Source organism: Lissotriton vulgaris, chromosome 9, assembly GCF_964263255.1.
Source record: "Lissotriton vulgaris chromosome 9, aLisVul1.2, whole genome shotgun sequence".
Lineage (NCBI taxonomy): Eukaryota > Metazoa > Chordata > Amphibia > Caudata > Salamandridae > Lissotriton > Lissotriton vulgaris.
The window spans coordinates 922,622,330-922,642,854 of record NC_141697.1 but is presented as its reverse complement, the minus strand read 5'-3'; positions in this window follow the sequence as shown (position 1 = coordinate 922,642,854).

The window sequence follows — 20,525 nt, the reverse complement described above, 5'->3', positions numbered from 1 at the left end:
GCCTTTGACGCGCCTTCGGTGCACCAGCGGCGCGGCCGCCATTAAGTAGGGGTCGGGAAGGGCTGGACAGCTGGGAGGCGGGAGCGGGGAGAGGAGCTGGATTGGGCTGGTCGCGCTAGGGGGGGTGAGGTTCTGGACTTTTTAGAGTCCAGAGGTGTCAGGGAAACAACACCCAAAAGACCCCTGAGTTCCTTCCTGTCTCAGTGCACAAATAAACAGAGACACGGGCTTCTCGATGGTGGCGTCAGAGACCAAGGTTTATTTACTGCAGGGATACAGAAGTCACAGGAACCACACAAAGGCAGATTCTAGGAGGCTGTTCGAATTGTACAAAGTTGGTCGCTCCTTATATACATGAAAAATGTCTTTAGGCAACATTGTTAAAATACCTTTCATGCCTAGCCCGGTATCCCAAACAAACAATAAACATATACCAAACTGTAATTATTTGCAAGTTTCCAGTATTCGATCAAGTCTTCATGTCAGTTTTCTATTCATAGATCGATCCGCCTCATCGTAAAAAATGTTTCCTCCCCATAGTAAAAGCCCAGAAGGAAAGGAGCAGAGCCAGGTGTAGAAGATAGAAAAGCAGGATAAGAGATGCTTGTGGGTCATAAAACGGGCACGGCTACTGTCTTCGGCCTCCTAATCGTGATCAGGCCAACGAGCACGAGAACCAGTATAGCAGGACTGGCCTCAGGCAAGGGAGGCAGCTTCTGCCAAGTCACGCAGCATCAGCTTTCTTGGACTAAAGCCTACATGTCCCTAACAAGGTGATTCAGCCGGGGTCAACGTTCGTCCATTGACTATGTGAGGGCAAGAAACAAGATGGACGCCGTATCTAAAATGGATGCCGCATGTTTTCAACAGAATGCCCTATTTCTCAGTGAATCCGTGCTTGTAGCACAGCGAAAACACTGCCACATACTAAATGGATCATTTACCGTTTACTGGTACCAAAATCGTGGTAGTACTACGATACCGAAAACACGGGTTCGGATCGCTACAGAACCTCAGACCGTCCTTTTGCCCTTACATAGGCAATAACTCACTCTATGTCAGAGTCTATCTCTATATTCATCAAGTCACTGATATGGTGTTGGAGCATCATTCTATCTCGTAACGTCTTTCCCGAAACAGGCGGCCTTCTTACGCATGTTGCAGCACAGAGGCCACATAAGACAGGACCACACTGAACAATGAGACAGCATGAGAATAGGAACACCAGCACAACACCAATGACCATCAGAACCTTCCATCCCCATGCAGATAACAGATTCCAAAGCCATCCTATCAGCGACCAATCACCTTCATCTACGTGAATAGAGTCAGCGATCTTGTGTAACTTAGAAATGGCCTCATACACTGTTGGAGCATTATTAGGAATAAAAACACAGCAACTCGATTGGATCATCTTACATACTCCATCTAGATCTGCAAGTATTACGTCAAGAACCATACGGTTCTGCAACGTCATGAGGCGATCCGCCTGGAGCTCATCTGTCAGGTTACTAAGGGCACCGTGAGGAAAATCAGCCCAAATTACAACCGATGCCCAGGCTGCTGGCACAAGACGCCTCGTAGTTCCCATCTTGAATAGTTACCAAATAAAGAGACAGGCGCTGGAAACAGGAACACAAGAACAGAGTTTTTATTTCTCATGAGGAGAGCCTGTCATTTTGGACACGCACACTGTTTCTTCGGGAGGTGCTCTAACAAGTTTCTCTGAGGCTTTGTCTTTTATACACAGGTTTATGATGCACAAACATTCCTTGTTGGAAAAAAGACACTTTGAAGTACGGAAAGGCATGCTTGGAATCCCAGCCTCAGGCCTATTCCCATCCCTGTCGCTCGGATGTCGCTCCCCCTCCCAAATGTAACATGTGATTGTGATCTTGTAGCCGGACATTCCAACAGGACACGAGGGCAAGAGGGGGTGGTCAGATCAAAGGTTGGGCAGGCAATAAGATCGGGTGCATCGGTTGGTGTATCACATTTTGCTGTGCGGTGCCAAAGGGGGGGGTGTATATCCACGAGGCTTGGTCTTATGACTTGGGACCGGGTCGAGGGGCCAGGTGCGGCCGGGGGGGGGGTCGTCAGGAGAGGGGAAGGGTGTTCCTGGGAGGAAATGCAGGGGGGGTGTGGGTCAAGCAGGGGTGTCGCTTTGAGAACAGGGTCGTGCAGAGGGAGGGGGTTTTATGGGGCCTGGGACTTAACAAACGGGCAGGAAGGCCATGGTGCCTAAAATGGCTGTCGTGTGCGTGCGTGCATGGGCCTACGCTGGCGAGATGATGTGGTCAGCGCTTCGCGGTATTCGTTCTGCTTACAGAGAGGGGTATGGTGAACACAAATGAACGCCGCTTATGTACATAACCATTGTCATTTTCCACAGTCGCCGCTTTTTAACATAAGTTAGTTCATTTCCGTGATTATCCTAACTGATGGGGTGTACGTATAGTCATGTGTGGTCAATGAGATAGCGTTTGTCAATACTAGCGGATTTACGTATAACCATGTGCAGTCGATGCGATAGGCGGAATGCAGTACATATGAATTTACATTTGTTGGATTATACATACAAGTCTAGTGATCAGTATACTACATATTATAGATGTTCTGACTTTCTCTTCGGTGGTATCAATGTACAGTTAAAAGTGACCGATAAACATTTGAAAGCAAAATACAAAGTAGTCGAGGAGGAGTTCAGTTCACTACAAGCAATTAGTCAAATAGAGGGAGGTCTTCGTCACAGTGTCTTTTTAGCAGCGAGCCATCACTGGTAGGCTCTAGTAGTCCGTCTTCTTCCGTTGGCGCTGTTGAGCACCGGCGGTGGAGCTATAGGTCCAGCTCGGATCCAACCTTACGCGTTGCAGGGTGCGATCTGTCCTCTGCTGTTAGACCACAGTCCTGTTTCCTAACTAATCTTTTTAGGGGTGCCTCATGCTGGGCATCTGCATTTCCTTCTCCTTTCGTGGCAAACCCTATTCTACCTAAATGCTGTTCTTCTTTTCTGAGTCAAAAATTCATGTGGGAAAAGGGGGGTGTTGTTGGATAGTCGAGAGAAGAGAGGGCGGAGTGGGATCAGATCTTTGAAGCAAACCAAGGGAGCAAGGGATAACGAGCAGGCAGGCCCATTGATCGGGCTCAGAGGGGCGGGGGACTTTTGGCACAAGTGGGTCAGCAAACTGAGGGCTTCAAGGCAGCCCTTCATCCTTTCATTTTCCATGCTTGAAAGTTGTGCCTCGTCCCACGTCTCGTTGCTCTGCGGCTCCACCTTTGGTCGAGGTCACATGTGCTTTATGATCTGTGGCCAGGCTGGGCGTCACGTCCGGCCCCTCTCCTCCGGTGATTGTGTATCCTTGAATGGGTACAAAACAAGTTTTAGAGAACCGGCAGGAGAAGACATTTATACATTTCGATTCCGTCCCCAATCCTAAGTAGTTGGGGATACGTTCATCGGTCACAGTCAGAAGTCATCACGATGGAGTATGTAGGTGGGCATTTCTACTGAGTTTGTACTAAGTCCAGTTGGTGTTCATTCATGACGTATATGGAGAGAAGTCAGAATCCTATCGACTGCATATTATATCAATTTGAAATCAACCTTTGGTAGAGACTCGCTTTTCTAACCCGAGTCCTGACAGTCTTATATCTTCCTTCAGGGTCAGCTAGCTCTTGCAAACAGGGGGGGGAGTGCTATCATCATGAGAGAGGGACAGAGGTTAAACATTCTTTTCTAGGGGAGCAACGGTTAATCAGGGTCACCAGTTGTACTTCGGGGACAGCTGATATGGTGCTGGGGTCAATCGGGAGAAGTGAGGACGCTTTGGACATCCGTACTTGGGCGCGGAGGGGTGGGGCAATCTGTGCATTTGGGGATTGTGTTTCTAACGAACTGAAAACAGAAGGCCACTGACATGAAGTCCCCCTATAAAAAAAGGGCCAGATTAGGGGACATCAGTCGTCTTACCTGTCCTTTCCTTCTTAGCCAATTCAAGTTCCATCATTTTGCAGAAAGGAGAGGTAGTAATATGGCAAATTTACAATCGTTTTAGTTTCCATCAATTTTTATTTTTCCCGAACACCTTTGTGTTCCAAAAACCAATTAGGCTGGTGCCGGCGGGGCACAATGTTACCACACAAGGGAAGAGAGAACAGGGGGACCCTCAGAGAGAGAGAGAGAGTCGTCTGCTTTCTAAACAAACTATTCGGTACACGTGCGACATGGAGAGAGAGAGAGAGAGAGAGAGAGAGAGAGAGAGAGAGAGAGAGAGAGAGAGAGAGAGAGAGAGAGAGAGAGAGAGAGAGAGAGAGAGAGAGAGAGAGAGAGAGAGAGAGAGAGAGAGAGAGAGAGAGAGAGAGAGAGAGACGTGTACAATAATAGGCCATTTAGTGCGCACACAACACACAATAGCAGGGGTCAAGTTATATAGAAACACAGGTTGAGGGACGACGTAGATTCACACATTACGTACACACAATTTCAGACGGGGGAGACAGTACATGTATTACATACAAAAATCCAAGACGAAATATAGAACAGTTTCTGGCCTAGAAGGGTTCTACCTGCATGCTGCGCATTCTTAGTATCCTACTTAATCCATCTGGGGGCTAAGCCTTTTGACCCTTTTCTTCTTTCTTATCGTTGGCTGTATATGCACCATGTTCAAACCCCTTTTCCCCATTCCATCGGTCGTTCGATCATCACTTAAGTTTATACAAAAAAAGACATTTCCCTCATACATCCAGACATGTGCAACGTATATTCGGGCGAGCCATACACATCAGCATGCACGCGTGCATTCAGATCACTCAAATTCGTCACGTTCTCAGGGGCAGTCCCCATAGATAAAATACAATTTCGTAGTGCTAGCCTGACTTCCGTGCGGGACCATGACGTGTTGCTTAGGTCTTTTCCGTACTTTAGTCGGCGTTCCGATGCGACCTGCAGAAAGAAGGGAAGAAGAAGGGGGTGGGGGCAGCGTTTTAAAACACATCAGCGCGCAAAAACCCAAAAATGCTTTTACTTACCACATACTCGACCTGTTCTCCGTGGGATGCAGTCCCTACCATCTTGGCGTTTAAGCCCAGAGGGACCGGCAGTGCGGGAGAGATAATTATTGATGGACTGTGTATTGCATAGATCGCCCGAGTGTGGCATTACGGATCGCGTGCAGGGAAGGGTCAAGACAGAGGGCAGTCGGTGTAAAGTGGGGGGGTGAGCTCGTGTTCCCCTCCGAGGAAGAGGGATGGTCTACAGTGGTACAGGGTTGTTTTTGTCTGTCAGGCACGAAAACTAGAGGGGCTAGGTGGCATTTCCTTCGGAGTGGTTTAGGGCATCTAAAACAACTTCCCTGATACATATGGCATATAAAGTAGAGGCTAAATACCAGGGCCTTTATCGATTGCTTTATGCTGCACAAAAATGAAAAACACATACAACAAACCTGGACCATTCATATTTGCAATATTTCTGTGTACTATACTTTTTAACCCTTAATTAATCGAGCGGCTTCATTTCACCTGTATTTTACTTATATCGGAGACAGTGGTCATTTATTCGAGACTTACCAATCTAAGTGCTACAACTACGTTTGCTTTTTCAAAAACCTTTAATTAAAAATGATGGTACACAAATACGGGCCTACAACCCCGTGGACCGGCCACGGAGCAGACTGGAACTGTACATGAGGGGATATTTTATTTGCGGAAAACATAACGGAGTCAGTGGTCGTTGATTTCATGATAAAAGTGCGACAAGTGCAATAAAATCATTTTGAAAATTCATTGTGGGCAGATACAAATATTCGAACTTTCAATAATACAGTAATCAAGGATGCATTAGAACTTAATATCACTTCATTGTCCGAACGTTTAGTCAATGTCCATCCCATATCAATTCATTGTCCGAACATATAATCAATATCCATCCCCTCCCGCCATGTGCTGGAAACTGCATACATGTCTCATGATAGCAAGGCTGGGCAACCGGAACACAACAGGGAGTTGCAAGTTTCACTTGTACCGGCGCCATTTTGGGTGAGGTCAGGGAGGTCCAGGTATAGTCAAAATGTCTCCACCAACTCGTGGTCGGACCAGAACCCTTTTCGACAGTCCAAAAAGGTTCCGTTAATGGCGACTGAAGGGACTGGCAACATGGACTGTCAATCAAAGGGGGGGGGGGGGGGGGAGGGAAAAAGTCTTTCCTACCGAGTCATACTGGTGCTCCACCGGAACTGATCAAGTTGGTAGTCTGCAGTATTTTGGTCATTCAAAACTGAGGCTGGCGCCGGCATGAGTGCGCCGACATCTCGTGGCTACGTCGTGGTTGTTCCGTGGGCGATCATGGCAGTCATTTCCTATCGGGGGACGGGGGCGCCCGCGGGGGTCGGGGGCCCCCCCGCGGCTCTCATAGAATCTTCAAAGTCGAGGAGAACACTTCTGGTCACAGGACGTGCCGTACCGCCAGAGTGGCCATAATTCAACTGGTGGGTGCAGCGCCGGTTTTTGGGCGAAGCGCCGCTGTATGACAGGAACCCTTGTCGGTTGAGTGGAGCATTGGGGGCGCCGCTGGGGGCCTCCACCTGGGGAGGTGGGAGAGGCTCGTTCGTGCCGCCTCTACCTCCCAGCGCACCCCACGCCATTTCCCGGCTCCGACGTTTGTGATGGCCGGACCAGGCAATTAGAGAGGGGGGGGGGGTCGGAGGCAGAGGCAAGACATCCCCCCCCCCCCGTGGCCTGCAGGGCACTGCTTCAGGACAGAACGGGGGAGCTCATACCAAGCCGGGGCCAGACCAGGAGGTACGAGAGGAGGGGGGGGGTCGGTGGCATGTGCAAGACATCCCCCCCCCCCCGTTGTCACAGCCATTATTGAAGAAAGAAGAGGATGGGACAAGGGACCCCGTCGGCCTCTGCTCCTCTCCTGGCCCACCTTACGCGACGACCTCCCCGGCCGACGGCTGCCAGCAGGACCCGCCCTACACGTGCCGAAGGCCTCGTCTTCCGGATGGGCATAGCCGTGAACCTGCTGCACTTCGGGAGCTTCCGGATCGGGGGGTAGGTATCTATTGGTTCTGGTCTATTCTTATGTTGTCATTATTGGGCGTGGCGGGCGGTGGGACAGACATGTTTGGAGCAGTGAGGGGCGGCGGAGCCTAGCTACCTCGTGGCTGCCGTGATGTCAAGCTTGGCTTCTCTCACCACTTTCATGTTTCTTATTGCGGGCTATTTCTAACGTTTCTTATTTTTAGCGAAGTCGAAAACTCATCAGTGGCCTACTGATTTTGCCCGATTTCTTTTTCCTTCCTTTTCTAGTGTGTTTCATGCTAAAGTTTCTGTTAACAGGATACAGTGATTACTTCATATTTTACATATGTCCTTTTTATTAGGGGTGCCCTCCGGTTGAGCCAGATGATCTACCTCTAATAAATGGTCCGGGTGGAACTAGTTTATCAATCAGTGGGGAGTAGATAGGCATGACAGATTACAACGGGGGACAAAGGTCCGCATTACCTACCCTTCGCTACTTGCAAAGACTAGACAGAATATTTCTATTCTACGTTATTTGCAAACAGAGAATACCTCAAACGAACTATTCCTTGAACAATAAAGGTCCAGACAATCAATCAATCAGTGGGGAGAAAAACAGGCATGACGGATTACAACGGGGGACAAAAGTCTGCATTACCTATCCTTCGCTATCTGCAAAGGGAGACAGAATATTCCTATTCTTCTCTATTTGTAGATAGGGAATATCTCAAAAGAGCAATAATCGATAAAAATCGATAACAAACAATCAGTGGGGAGAAAAATAGGCATGACGGATTACAACGGGGGACAAAAGTCTGCATTACCTATCCTTCACTATTTGCAAAGAGAAAGGAACGTTCCTATTCGTCGCTGTTTGCAAACAGAGAATGTCTCAAAGAGAACCAATACTTCAAGTAGCAACCAAGGCTAAATGAACCAATCAATGAACAATATCAGTATTTAAATATCGATTCCAATACAAAAAATCAATCAATCAATCAATCAGATGGATAAAGCCATCCTACCAATCAGACGTAAAAGACGCCCTACTTAACCTTACCCGGACCGGACCATGTGGACAGTTCTTCGCCTTCCCCCTTCCAGCGCCCGATCGTTCTCTTACTCCATATATTTACCGCAGCATTCCTGTGGGATTCCAGTCAGGATAGTAGGTCGCTTGAGAGAGGTCCGTTCGGAATCGGTGAAGTTCATTCAATCGGCAGCCGGACGAGGGCCCTCTCAAGGCAGGTATACTCCAATCGTTTAGATGTTCACCCCATCGTCTGGACCTCTCTTACTGGACCTTATGTCGCTGATGGACCCCGCGTTGGGACGCCAATTGAGGAAAAGCAGCCAAATTACAACCGATGCCCAGGCTGCTGGCACAAGACGCCTCTTAGTTCCCATCTTGAATAGTTACCAAATAAAGAGACAGGCGCTGGGAACAGGAACACAAGAACAGAGTTTTTATTTCTCATGAGGAGAGCCTGTCATTTCGGACACGCACACTGTGTCTTCGGGAGGTGCTCTAACAAGTTTCTCTGAGGCTTCGTCTTTTATACACAGGTTTATGATGCACAAACATTCCTTGTTGGAAAAAAGACACTTTGAAGTACGGAAAGGCATGCTTGGAATCGCAGCCTCAGGCCTATTCCCATCCCCGTCGCTCTGATGTCGCCCCCCCTCCCAAATGTAACATGTGATTGTGATCTTGTATCCGGACATTCCAACAGGACACGAGGGCAAGAGGGGGTGGTCAGATCAAAGGTTGGGCAGGCGATAAGATCGGGTGCATCGGTTGGTGTATCACATTTTGCTGTGTGGGGCCAAAAGGGGGGGTTTATATCCACGAGGCTTGGTCTTATGACTTGGGACCGGGTCGAGGGGCCAGGTGCGGCCGGGGGGGGGGGGGGTCGTCAGGAGAGGGGAAGGGTGTTCCTGGGAGGAAATGCAGGGGGGGGGGTGTGGGTCAAGCAGGGGTGTCGCTTTGAGAACAGGGTCGTGCAGAGGGAGGGGGTTTTATGGGGCCTGGGACTTAACAAACGGGCAGGAAGGCCATGGTGCCTAAAATGGCTGTCGTGTGCGTGCGTGCATGGGCCTACGCTGGCGAGATGATGTGGTCAGCGCTTCGCGGTATTCGTTCTGCTTACAGCGAGGGGTATGGTGAACACAAATGAACGCCGCTTATGTACATAACCATTGTCATTTTCCACAACCGGCAGTTTCAGTAATAGTGGATTCAACTACCCGTGTTAGTTGACGCAAGTTCCTACTATTGGCCATGGGCCCCCAGAACGGAAGGAAACCCTTGAAAAAGTCTCCTGCTTCTTGGCCAGCAGTATCTTCCTTGTCGAAGACACCTCTCACAACTCTAGTCTTATGATAATCCGGTGCAGCAGTGTATGTCGGAGGTAACAGTCGGGCAATATAACATGAGCCTGAAAAGTCAGCAGGCAGCCATGTATATGCTCTGTTTTGGCAGACAAAATAGGTACCCTTAGCAGCTAAGAATGCAGGGGAAGACTGTGATGGAAAAACGTACGTTTCAGTACAGTCACTCTTCCCTAGCCGAGCTCTCGGATTCCTCCCATTCCCTTGCAAACAGACTTGACCTTGGTGGGGTACGACCCAAATCGGAGTCGAGCTCTTACGCTTGTTCTCACCCAAACTAATGCCATACTCCGTAGCATTCCAACCCATATAAACTCGCAACTCATCCTTGGGAATAAACGGAGTGTTATTGACATATTTAACCATGTCAGTAATTCCCTTTACCAAGGCTCTATTAGCAGAGTTATACCTAGTGGAACGCGGAGGTCGCGGGGGATAGGTCTCAAGAGCATAAACGAACATGGTCTGAAATGCCCAAAATGATGGAGCGGGTATGTGAGTGATGACCACCCATTCCCTTCTTTGGTCCTGAAGAAAAGCTGGGAATTTCCATCTGGCTTGAAACATGTAGACCTTGCACACATATTATAGATACATCTGGTCAAATTAAAACCTTTATTGTATCGACACATACACTGTTTTTATTATTGTCCAGTAGACTTAAGAATAAAATTTTCACACATAAGCCATACCAGGACAATTTTTAACTCACTTACTTCTTTTTTTGCATTCATCACTCACATACCCGCTCCACTGTATTCCAGGTGTCGTAGCACACCTTGATGGCACTCGGCTGTCAAGGTGGCCCCGATGATGAAGCATGTCACCGACCAGGTCGGTGAGCGAGGTGTTTATTAAAAACAAAGAAGGACTTCTTCTTTATACTCATTAGGACTCTATCCCACCAAGATCGCTCCTTGAGCGTTGTACATGGTGGTACTCCTCCTTTTTGTTATATATTTACCTTTTCCAGGGGATTAGGAGTACTCTCCCGACCACTCAGGTGGATAAAATCCCTTTACTCTCCATATTTGTTTATGATAGTTCCCAAAATAAACAGAAGAAACCGACCTTGTGTCTGGCCCCCTGCAAGTTAAACTAGGCACACGTTACGACCCTACGGCAACCCAGATGGCAAGGTTAAAAGAAACAAAAAAACAAAAATTAATGAGCAAAACTTCCTGACTGAAAAGAAAATGGTAAGATCAATCAGTTTTCAAATAGAAAAGTACTTATGCAATGTTATTGGTTCATAGTATGAGAACGCAAGTTGTAACAGAATTTTTCAGGTTGTGTCTGATCTCGAAACAACGGATCTGAAAATGCGGCAATGTTCAAATCCACAGGTGGCAAATGTTCGCTTTGTACGATGCTCTGTTCAGGGTTCAAAGAAACAGTTCCTGGTGCAGTCTCAGAGTTCTGTGTTTCAGTTTGTCTGTCCGTTATATACTCTGCATCACTGAAAGGGACAAGCCTAGGAACAGGTTCTGTCTCGGAAACACCAATTCCCTGTCTAACGCAACTGTCACAGGGGAGTGGGAGAGGCACACGCTTCGTATGGGTAGGCGTACAGCAGTTCTTGTGGCCAGGAGCACTTCAAAAGGACCAACAAATCTCGGCTGAAGGTTTCGGGTTCGTCCAAACTTCCTTACGAGGACAAAGTCCCCGGGTTTCAGTGCATGTCCTGGACCCTCTGGCGGCTTAGGCAAGGATTCAAATACCTGTTGATGAATAAGACTCAATTTAGCAGTCAGGTCAAAAAGGTAATCAATCAACATTGGATATTCGATCTGTTTGAATTCCTTGGGCCTAGGAACTCCCCAAACATAAGCAGGGCGACCAAACACAATCTCATATGGGCTAAGCCCTACTCGAGAATGTACAGTCGCTCTGGTAGACAGTAAGGCCAAAGGCAGTGCATCTGGCCAAGATAAACCAGTGGAAGCTTGGATTTTAGCAAGTTTCAGCTTCAAGGTACCATTGTACCCCTCAACCAAACCTGCTGATTGTGGATGATTCGCACTGTGGAATTTTTGCTTAATTCCCAAACCTGCACACACACTTTGCATAACTTTCCCTACGAACTCACTTCCATTGTCCGACCATACAATCCGTGGCATGCCGTACCTAGGGAAATACTCTTTGAGGAGGATTTTGGCAGTGGACAGGGCAGTGTTATCCTTTAACGGATAAGCTTCAATCCATCTCGAAAATGCACAGACTACCACTAGGACATATTTGAGGTTGTTACACCTGTCCATGTGGATAAAATCTAACTGAATCACTTCAAAGGGACAAGAAGGGGGAGCAAAGTGACCGGTTGGGGTTCCCTTGCCAGGATTATGCATCAGGCATACCATGCAATTTTTCACCACTCTCTCCGCACACTTAGCAATTCCATCATTCTTCCATACGGGAGCTAACATCTTACTGATGCCTTTCGTACTGATGTGCGCTATTCCATGAGCCATCGTAACCACCGCAAGTACATACGCATCAGGCAACATCCATCGCTGATGCTCTGACAAATCAATCCAACATCCATTCGAATCCAATTTACCCATTTTCTCCTTCCATGCATTCTTCTCACTTTCAGTAGCTTCAATCTGGATTGCCTTTACGCTTTCAATCGTATTCTCGCACATCCCTGATTCAGCAATCCATCTTGCAGACATTGCAACATACATTCGACTCATCATATTCTTGGCCGTCTCCTTAGCGACCTCATCTGCGAACGCATTCCCACGACCAACGTCATCCGTAACCTTTCGATGGGCACTGCATTTCACAATCGCAACTTCCTTCGGTAAGGTCAGAGATTCCAACAGGTCATTGACTAATTGTCCATGTTGGATCTTAGTCCCATGGGACGTAAAGAAACCTCTTTCTTTCCACAAACGACCAAAACTGTGTGCTACGCCGAAGGCATATTGACTATCAGTAAACACATTCACTCTCTTTCCCTCAGCTAAAACACACGCTCTCGTCAATGCAATTAATTCTGCAGCTTGGGCAGAATTCTGGCTCACTCTTGCAGTCTCAACAATTGTGCTCAAAGTCGTAACTGCGTACGCACTAGTCACATCACCATTCTGGAGTTTAAAACAAGATCCGTCCACATACAAAATACCATCTGGATCTAGTAATGGAGTATCTTTTAAATCAATCCGTCCTTTTGTCTCTTCCTCAGTTCTGAAACAACAATCATGGGGTTCCAAATCACTCGACTCCTGAGTAGTCGGCAACAGTGTTGCTGGATTCAATATGCTGCATCGCTTAATCTGAATGTGACTTGCCAAAAGCGTCAGCTCATAGCCTGATAGTCTAGCACTGGTGAGGTGCTGAGTTTTCGTTCGATTCATGAGTGTATCCACGGCATGTGGAACCATGACTACTAACATATTGTTCATGACCAATCCAGCAGGTTGTCGAATGGACACTGCAGCTGCTGCTGTAGCTCTCAAACAACTTGGCAACGCTCTGGCTACCGGATCTAATGTTGATGAAAAATACGCATAAGGTCGTTGCTTGTCACCGAATTGTTGCGTCAAAACACTCAACGCGCAACCCTCTCTTTCGTGGACATATAGTGTAAACGGCTTACTGTAGTCAGGAGTACCCAACACAGGAGCTGAACACAACGCATCACGCAAATCAGAGAAACTCTGCTGACACTCATCAGACCATGGCAAAGGACTCGGAACACCTTTTCCAGTCAGAGCCACCAATGGTTTTGCCATAAGAGAAAAATTTGGGATCCATTGTCTGCAATATGACGTAATACCCAAAAACGCACGCACTTCTCTCTGTGTGCTTGGTACAGTCATCTGCAAAATTGCTTTAATTCTTTCTGGGGTCAACCTTCTTCCCTCCTTTGACAAAAGATGACCTAAATAGGTCACTTCTTGGCAACAATATTGCAGTTTAGAAGGTGACACCTTGTGATGTAAGTCTGATAAATGATGCAGCAAAGAAATGGTAGCTGTTTTGCAAGTTTTCTCATCATCAGCAGCCACTAAGAGATCGTCTACATATTGGATAAGAGCAGCACCAGGAGGAAGTACAAAAGTATCTAAATTACTTTTTAATGCTTGGCTGTAAATCGAAGGGCTCTCACAATAGCCTTGTGGAGCGCGTTTGAATCTAAAGCTGCGACCACCTAGGGAGAAACCAAAAATATCTCTACTTTCTTCGGCTATCGGAATGCTGAAGAAGGCATTCTTCAAGTCAATCACCGAAAACCATGTAGCTGAGCAGGAATCAATATCAGTAATGCAGTGATATCCGGGACCACAGGAAATTGCGGAACCACAATTTTATTAACCTCTCTAAGGTCAATCACAAATCTGTAGACTGGAGGTTTGGAAGGATCAGTGCGTTTCAAAATTGGCAAAACAGGACTGTTGCACACATTTCCTCTAGTTTCTTCTATCCCATCTTTCTGTATCAAATCCTGTACGATCAGTAAAAGCGCACGTTCACCTTCATTGGAAATCCGATACTGTGGGATTCGTGGAAATCTAACATTCGCCTTCAAATTCACCACATAAGGAGGAATTTCCAAAAGACCTACATCATTAGGACCAGTTGCCCAAAGAGTATCAGGGAGAGAACGCAGCTCCGGTGGGAGCTTATCCATTGACAAATACATTGGAGAGATCACTCTCTTACCCAACGTGAGCTGTACTCCTGAAGGAGAGCAGTACAATGTCGCATGCAGGCGTTTTAACAGATCTAGACCAAGCAGATTCTCATTACAACCAGTCGTTAGAATAAGGGGTGCTTCTAGATGACATGGTCCAACAGAAATGGACAACGGACCAGACACAGGGTTGTGAACAGGGGCGCCTGAGAATCCTACCGAAATGTTCGCTAAGCCAGACAAAGGTGCGCCAGGGAGGTTCGCATGCATAATTGAACTTTTTGCCGCACCAGTATCCAACAGAAACGGTTCAATCACACCTGATGTAGCTACTGTGACATAAGGTCCACTCTGATCGACTGGAACTGATACTACTCCCTCTCTTTGCCTATGGCTGTCCTAGTACTCACTTTGCTGAACTTCTCCATTACCCTCATAATAATCTTCAACATGGTATTGTTGAGATCTACCCGATGGCACATTCTGCTGATCAAAATAATTAGAGGAACGATCAGTCTGTGGGGGCACAGCACCGCGTCCTCTGCCTCTAGGAGCTTGCACAAAACCACCACGGCCTCTCGGAGCTGGGACACCACTAGTTTGTGGATGCAGAACTGGACATTCATTCTTATAATGACCCTCCTTTTTACAATAGGCACACTGATTCCATGCTACCTGTTGTCGTGGAACACCATAATCAAACCTTTGGGACATTCCTTGCTGGAACTGTGGCTGTTGCTGAAATTGGGGTCGCTGCTGTGACTCTGACTGATTCGAGCGAGGCGGATACGCCTGTTGCAAAAGAACTTTAGTTTTCAAGTCTTTCGTCTTCTTCTCTGACTTTTCCTTCTCTTCTTTCTCTCTATTTTCGTAATACTGAGCAGTTGTAAGTATCTGTGCTGTCGTCGAAACCACCCATGCGCTCTCAGAATCCTTCAACTTATTACTTAATTCAGGCAATAAATTAAACACAAACTTGTTGACAAACAATCTCTGGCCTCCCTCAGTACTCATATCTTGACCACTGTGGTCTACGAAAGTCTCTTCAAATCTGGTGAAGAAATCAGAGACACTTTCATCCTTCTTTTGCTTGCATGCTGATAATTTATCCCAGTTGACACGTAACGCTGGCATCAGAGTTTTCATCAGATCGATTATTCTGCCAGGCAAAGCAGCAATCAGGGGCTCAGGTTTAGCACCACCAATTTGTTGTGCATCTGCCGCTACAATAGCTGGCCGATCACCTCCTAAGGCAACTTGATGATCCTCATGGCGAATTTTGGCCCAAATAGGCTGTGGCACTACATTGCCAAATAGCATCTCAATGTCTGCCAAATTTATGACACAAGCTTGAACTGTCTGGGTCAACTCTTTATAATAACCAGCAGGATTCTTACGCGGGTCTGGCAACGCCTGTTTTACTGCTAAAACTTCAGCCAGTTTCCACCGAATGTGTATCCACACTCTCTGAAACTGTGCTGGAGCAGCTTGAATACCAAGATTCGCATTAGCTTGAACCGCTTCGCGCCATATCAGCGGAACTTCCCTCATCGGATACTGACCTCGCTTCTTCCTAGTAATCGGAGAACCATCTGAGTCCCTTGATGATCGAAGAGGAGAATCAGACCTGTATGCTAAAATCAGTTCTATCGCTCCCTTTACGTCCGGACGTACTATCATTCCTGCAGCGAATCTTCGCTGAGTATGTATCAAATCAGCGGGAACTGAATCCAAGTCATCATCATCCCATTCCTCACGCAAAAGGGAACACATCACATCAAATACGTATCGCTGAGTTGGCTCATTCCATTGCATAAACGTATCCAACACTCTCTGTGCATCATATTTCACAGTTTTCGAAACCCACCTAAGAGCTGTCGAATCTAACATTTCTCGTTCCTGGAGACCAGGAAGCTGACTACGTCTCTATGTAGAGTCAGAAACGGGGGTCTTAATTAAAGACCTGTAAAAAGGAGTTAAAATATTAGTTACAGAGTCAGTTATTTTCCGACGAACAGAAAGCGGAGTCAGAATGTTTACAGAGGTCGGGGACAAGGAAGCTGGAGCAGATGAAATTGTAAGGGTAGGAGTAGTAGGCAAAGCAGTTTGCGAAACGACAGGCAAAGACGGAATAGGCAACCCAGGAAGAGGGGGTGCCGGAGAAACATTAACCACAGGAAGGACAGGAGCTTGGATCAAAAGAGGAGGAACAACTATTCCAGGCTGACCAACAGCCGGTTGTACAACAGGTGGCAACTGTGGTGCCGTAACACCCTGTGCATACGGTGGAGGTGATCTCAACAGATAAGACAATAGGGGATCCTTTTCAGGGTCCTCTACTGGCTTAGCAGGACACGATGGCAAGGCAGGGTAGCACTTGTCAATCGCCAAATTATGCTCTCTATTCGCTACCTCTATCGCTTTTTCAGTCTCGTTGACATGCAACTGCCTAGCAGACTGCATTAAAGTCAACCCTTTCTCTTTCTGTTCCTTTTTCATTTTTCTTATTTCTCTCTGTCTGGCTTCCTTACGCCAAAAACGAAAAGAATCAAACATTGCCGGCCGGGCTTTCTTCTTAAATAATTTCACTTCCAGATTATCTAGAATTTCAGTTTCGAAGCTACCACGTGGTGGCCAACTAAGGACACCATCTTTCCTGGTGTATCGGACCCACACTTCATTATAATTGATAGGACCCACACCATGTTTTACAGTAGAGCTCATACATTGGAGTTCGAATCGGAGGAACCGGACACGAGTCCTCCAACCGGGAATCCTTGTTGCAACTTAACCAGGACAGGAAACAATTACTACGGCTAGCCATTACAAACTAAGGACAAAATTCTAACCAAATGCGCAAAGAACTTAGGCCTACCAAGAGTATCCAAATGAACCAATACCAAAAACCAAAGATTATCTTGACGAGCAACCAGTGATAATCTACAAATCCAGAACAAGGGTATCCAGAAAACAAAAGGATTATCCGTACAATAGCAACCAATGATAAATCCTTACAAGAGCAAACCCAGAGCAACCAAGAGCAACCAAACTGGGTGCGACCCACTTAATACTTAACTGAAATGTCGAAGACGTCACCAAGGAGAACCCGTCTACGTCTCGCCGTACTAAGGTCTGCACCTCAGGTCCAGTGCTTAATTTGTAAAATATGAAGTGCAGGTGCTCAAATATTTTTTAGGAGGCCACACCCACTTCCCTCGGCTCCACCCACTTCCACAAGTGGTCCCACCCACGTACTCTAATTGCCCCACCCATACCCTCAACTGGCACTGCTGACTCAAGTACCAGAAAACTAGCACATGGTGGCAAAGGCTCATTTAGTGGACCCTGGCCAGATGCAATATGGGTGCCTCCATGCAAAATGGTGGATGAAGTGAAGCAGCATGACAGTAGCAAGTGTTGGGTGTTCTACAGTCCCTATCCCAAAGGAAAGCAAGAGAGCCAATGTTGAAAATAGATGCTTTTTTACTTTTTTAGGTCCATATTACATGCAATCCCCACTTGACAGATCTATCTCTTTGCTTCACAGAATGTCAGCACTTCATGTGGAATTCCATTGAGCAGCTTGCTGCTCAATAAACACTATATTTCCCCAAGGGTTTGCCCTCAATTTAAGACCATTCTAGCCAGCTGGTCATCTGTCGTATATGATGTGGAAAGTGTGGTATGTCGCAGTTAACTGAATGAAATCAACTGTGGGTATTGGTGTTCTTAGCTGCATTCTATAATTGCAAGGACGAGCAGGGTTAAAAAATCAGGACGTACATATCAATTGCTTCTTATTTGAGCAAAAAAATTGGAATAGATGAAAGAACCAAAAAATGAATGAATATTGATTTTAGAAGGGTTCTATTAACAAAAAGTGTGCGTCCATGCGCTAGAGATGGAGGAGGAAGGAAGTGGAAAGTGATTGAACAAGAACATTGGGAAAAGGAATGAGGGCAGTGCCAATCCAACTTCAAATGAGAGTAATTAAAACAAACATATGCAGTTTAGTTTGACTATTAGTGTTATTATCAGTTTATAATATAGCTTCGAAAAAAGAGACCTTGCAGTTAGTAACATCGTGCTCGGAGGCCCTGAGCTCCCTTACCTCCCCCTCTTCTGTGAAGCACCCTTTTTTTCACAGCGTCTTTTGGTCATCATTTTGAAATTCATCCATGAAAACTTTGTGGCTAGACCTCCGGATTCAAAACAGTGCAAACCACCTTCCAAAGAATGTGTGTTGGGGGAGGCAGCCTTAGAACACGTGGTTCGTAACTCTGCGTGTGTTCAATGCATGTGAGCGATGCACGCACCTGAGAGCATTTTGCATATGGGTGAGAAATGTGAATGTGTTTAAGAGACTGTAGCTCAGAGCTAGGACCAGGCACATGCACAGGGCAGGCCTGTGGTGGTTTCACGCTCCGGCTTCATAGTGCAGACATGCTCTGCTTCCTGTCACCTCTCTGTGCCCTCTCACCCCTGAAACATCAGCACTCACCATCAGTAGCAGCCCTTAATGGCCTCTAGTGTGAAGCTGATTCTCGTACCACAGGCGTAGGGAAGCAGCACCTTAGGGATGTACAGCTTGGGGGACTAGTCAGTGCCAGGAAGAGCAGCGGGATCATTTACAGAGTAAGCCAGTGATATGGAGTGCTGCATGGCGGGGCCATGAAGCTCTCAACATGGGAGTCTTGCAGTCCTCTCAGCATGGACCTGTCCTAGGCTGCTGAACCTATAACCCTCACTGACCCTCAGATCCCTTGGAGTTGTACTTGTGGGTCGTGGCAATAAAGGAAACTGCGCAGTGCGCACACGCTGCCTGCAGCCTACTACGCACAACAACTATAGAACCAAAATCAAGCCCAAATAAAATCACTGTGTCCCTCCCGACCCGCCCACTGGGCCAGCAACACTAAAATTAAAGGCTGTGGCCACCATATCGATTTCGAAAAGAACTTAATTGAGATTCATTCAGCATCTCATGAATCTCGGCATTCTTCTCTTGGCAATGAATAATTACAGATCAGAGGCGCAACTAGAGCCAAATTTCCAGGGGGGCTAAGAAAAAAATTCGGGGGGGGCTGAATCTTTAAGCTTCACAGCTGTACAAAAGCCAATCACATCGTGGGATCGAATCGTAAAATTGACAAATAAACTAAAAAATAAAAACATTTCTGCATCATTCCTGAAGCATGTTTATGTGTAAGATGCAAGCACGCACCTATGTTGTCATGCATGTGCGCGCATTGGAAATGACACAACCACGATAAACGGCTGCGTCAATGAAACTGTTTTTGTTGTTGATTTTTTACTAATGTTGCACAGCTTTGGCAAAAAGCATTTGCAAAGTCAGGGTATTAAAAAGCGGAACCTGTTTCATTTCCGAATGCTTTTTCTCGCTTGGCATCTGACACTTACATGCTGAGGATTGGAAGTAGGAGAGGTGCGACAAACGAAAATTAAACTTTCGCTAGGGGGATCCACCAGGGCACGAGTCGGGGTACCACGCGGGTGGACGGCATCCACCCACTTATTTCTGAGGGTTTTTCAGCGTCCACCCTGCTAAATCAAAACCGCGTCCATCATACCATTACAAAATGGGAGCGCAGCGCGCACAAATTAAACAAAGCATTTTCGTGCCTTCCTGCAATTAGCTCCTTTGCTTTTTCGGAGCGAGTGACCCCCTTGACTCTGCTGCGATTGTCCTCACACGGCCATCACGCCACGGTGACCCCTATCACCCACACTGAATCCGCACTGCTCTGAAGGGCCGAGGCACCCTTCTGTTTATTTACTGCTGTGGGAAGCAACTTCTGAGCCAGTGCACTGAAGTTTGAAAAACGGCGCTTTTTCGGAAACTTCTCTTTCGATATCCTATCCTGGGCCAGTGCAGCAGCCTGCTGAGTTAATTTTAGCTTAATGATATGGCTTTCCTTGCTATCATGCGCTCTAATCTGTACTGCACATAAATTATTTATTAACTTAGTTTTGTGTGTATTTATCGTGGTGTACGTGCAGTTTAAGTCTTTTATGGAGTGTATACCAACTGAGCAATATTTAGCGACAAAAACCAATGCAGTAAAAAACGCTGGTGTCTTTTTTAGTAGTATTCTATTCGGCAAGATATAACCTACGCAGAATTATATCTCTAACATTTTAGAAATTCTGCACATTATGTGGTCCAAAACAAGGACTTTGCGTACGACTTATTTGATGCCCGTTCAAAAGGAATGTCGTAAATACATGTTTTCAACACTTACATCTCTAAGACTATTTGAAATACTGCCTAATATGTGGTTCAAAACAATGACTGCGAACCATTTGCTGTATTTAATAATTTACAGAGTAAAAGCATGCTGGTAACTTTATTGAGCAATGCCCTCCTCTCAAAAAATTCTCTGCCCCAGCAGCACCCCGTGATGAAGACACCACACAGGGCCACAGGGAAGATGTCCCACAG